Raw genomic sequence first — 3,395 nt, 5'->3', positions numbered from 1 at the left:
AGAAATAGATACTGCCCAGGTGGATAAGCTGTGCTGGCTGTCCACACATTGCCTTTGGCTGCTGGTGCCCTTGGTAAGCCTTTTGCTTTTAATCATTTATCTATACAAGGACTTTGTCATGATCTCTGGAAAGAGCTTTTATTCCCAAACACAGTCTTTTCCGGGATGAAACACTGCAAAGCACAGCAGTAACGCTCAGCTGTTTGCACTCCTGATAAGTGCTAGATAATCTCGTCTGGGCTCCACTTGCAGACACTGCAGAGCCGGCTGTCTTTCCCTTAATGCTGTAAAATACGCATAAGAAGGAAAACCACTGTCAGTGGACTGATCTTTGGAGCCAGAGTTAATCCTGGGAACCAGGAGCTGCTTTCACATGCAAAATGGTGGTGATGAGGCAGGAGTGCGGGTGGGAGAGCAGGCGGATGTGGTCCATAATGCCTTCAGGAAGGGCTCAGGGGCTTCCAGCACATGGAGACAAGAGGGTGGTACCTGGTGGTCATAAAGAGGTGGGAAAGGATGCTGTGGGCACTGCTTGCTCGGTGTGTGCAGGGAGATTGAGCCACAGACACAGCGAAAGGTGTCCCCCCAGATCTCAGCCCAGTGCTGGGTTGGGACTGCTTTACAAGCAAAACTCTGTAAGACTGAGCAGAAATTATGGGAGTTAGTTTCCTGTGACTGATGGAGCCAAGATTTCTCAGTGGGAACCCAACATGCCTTATCCTGCTCAGGTTAGGCTGCACCACATCCTCCTGGAGCACACAGACAAGACAGGGTCAGTTGGGGAAGCCAGATTTAAAGACACCTACAAAATCAGCAGATCATTTGGCAACATATAGGATATTTGCCATCCCTTTCCACCCATGTTCCCAGGGCAAGGGTGAGCTGGAGCAATTTGCCACACCTCTGCTCTCCTACTGCCAGGAAAATCTGAGAGTTCATGACTGCTTCTGCCAGGTGGAGCTGGTACAGTATTTATGCCTTTCTGGAGGTGATGGGAGGGAGAGAGGATGGAGAATTCCTGTGGCAGAGAAGGACTTGGCAGCACAAATGCCAAGTGTTTCTCTGCTCAGCCTTCACCAACTTGTGACACTGTGAGGCCACACTACAATATAGACCAGTGGAGCTTGCTGTGAGGACCAGCAGCATCACCAGGGATACAAGAAACATCAATCCCTGTTATCAGACTTACCAGTCAGGGGACACACTCACTTTCTCCAGAGCAGCAGTCTCCAAAGTGGGGTGATGCACCCTAGAGGTACAAAGGACTATCTATTCAGGTGCAGGGAGAAGGTACATTTGGAACCATTAATAAATAGAATAAAATAATATTTTAAATCCAGCGTTTATTTAATTTTTATCCTGTCATTTAAAAAGTCGATTAATGTGTATGTTTTATAATGTACATGTATATGATTTACAAATAAAGGGAGACATCCCTGCTAGGGGTGCTGGAAGTGACTGTGTCTTGCAGTCAAGGGAGAGGTACAGGTGGTCCTGAGGACAAGACTGGCTTGTGACAAGATCCCACACTGTGCCAGTGTGGAGGTGGTGGGGATGGGTGGGCTCTGGGGGTTGGCAGGGTGGCAGAGACAGGAGGATATGGCAGTGGGACAGGCAGGTCAAGAGCAGGACCCATATCAGGGGCTTGGTGAGGGTGGGACAGGGGTGCACAAGAGGTGTGGGGGGCATGAGGTGATGCAGTGGGGCAAGAGATGTGCAAAGGGTACAGTGGAGGGGTGCTGGGTACATGGGTGTAGGGGAAACTGGGTGCAGAGGACAGATGGTGGGTGGGTGGGGTGTAAAGGAAGGGGTGCATAGGGTGAGAGGGTCTGGATGTAGAGGTGCAGAGGAGTGGACAGGAGGAGGCCCAGGCAGGAGAACAGCGTGAGAAGGTGTATGCAGCTGTGAGTGCCTGAGGCTCTGTGAGCTGCTGGAGAACCAGGAGCCCCAGCATGGGGAGGCTCAGCTGCATCCTGGAGGGAGGTGGTGCCCTGAGCTCATCCCTTCCCCAAACCACATGGGAAACATCCCACCACTTTCTCCTGCAGGGAAAGACCTCACCAGCTGTGGCCTGGTCAATAGGAACTGCACCATTCTCAGCACCCTCCTCAGCACCTGCAGCAATGAGGTGAGGGGTGCGGGAGGCAGACCCTCCAGCACTCCCCTGCCAGCAGGGTGAGAGTTGCCAGACAGTTTAGCCCACTGCTCTGGGGGTGTTCAGACTGGGTGCTCTGGCAGGTTTGCATGGGACCCCCAAAGTGCCCCCAGTGCCACCCCCATGGGAAGAGGAGGTTTTTGGCTAGGCTGCACCATGTCACTGTCCCTGCAGGCAGACACATTGGAGTGAAACTGAAGTGAAGCATGTTCAGGGCAGTGCTTCACTGCAAGAAAGACATTGAGGGGCTGGAGTGTGTCCAGAGATGGGCAGCAGAGCTGAGGAAGGGTATGGAGCACAAATCTGAGAGCTGTGAGCACAGGGACTCCTGGCACAAGTGCCCCTAGCACTGACCTGAGGAGGGGGCAAGAACCAGATAATGGACTAAAGAAACCTTTTTAATTTTGTCTTTTCACCAAGGAAATGTTAAGATCTGAAACTCAGCATTAGGAAGAGGTGTGGCCTCAGCTGTGCTTTGGGAGGTTGGGAATGAGCAGCTATCTGCAATGGGCCAGTCCCTTATTGCTGGGGCTGGACTTAGCAAGCACTGCTCCAGAGAGGGGCAAAGGGACCTGGACATCCTGGGATAACTCAGACTGGAAGGCCCAGCCCCTGGCCACAACAAGGCCCATATTTCCCAGGCTGTCATTCAGTGGAATCTTGCAAGCCCCAAAGGTAGTAAAAGCATGGCTTCAGCAGGTCGCTGCCTGGCTCCCTGGGGAGAGCAGGTTCCACCTTGCTGCCAGCCCTGCATGTCCTCAATGGGTCAGTGCTGGAGGATCCAACTCAACCCTCAGCCCCGCTGGTATCAGGGCCCCCATGGCCCTCCACCTCCTCATGCATCTCTTGCCCCCAGCTGAAGAGAAGGTGACTCTGCCCCATGGCTGGGTGTGATGCTGGGGAATGCTGGAGTCTTCACAGAGATGATTCAGGCTCTCAGACATCCCCTGTCTGGGGGGGCAACATGAGGGTGGGAGCTCCTGTCTGCATTACCCCATCCCCACCTGCCTCCCCCACCGATCCCTCGAACAGGTGCCCCTGCTCGGGACTGCCCTGGTCCCCACACTCCTGAGCCAGGCTGGCACTTGTTGGCTTTGCCTCTGCAGATCCATTGCTGGGTCACAGCTGTCTTCCACCGGGGGCTTATGGTTGCTCCTGGCCACAGCCATGCTGTGGACCTGTGGCCTAGGTCAGCAGAGATGGTCCCTGTGGTCCTCAATCCCACCAGAGCCAGCCCCTG

The sequence above is a fragment of the Acanthisitta chloris genome, unplaced genomic scaffold (genome assembly GCF_000695815.1).
Source record: "Acanthisitta chloris isolate BGI_N310 unplaced genomic scaffold, ASM69581v1 scaffold2119, whole genome shotgun sequence".
In the NCBI taxonomy this organism is placed as follows: domain Eukaryota; kingdom Metazoa; phylum Chordata; class Aves; order Passeriformes; family Acanthisittidae; genus Acanthisitta; species Acanthisitta chloris.
Note: the sequence above shows the minus strand (reverse complement) of the source record.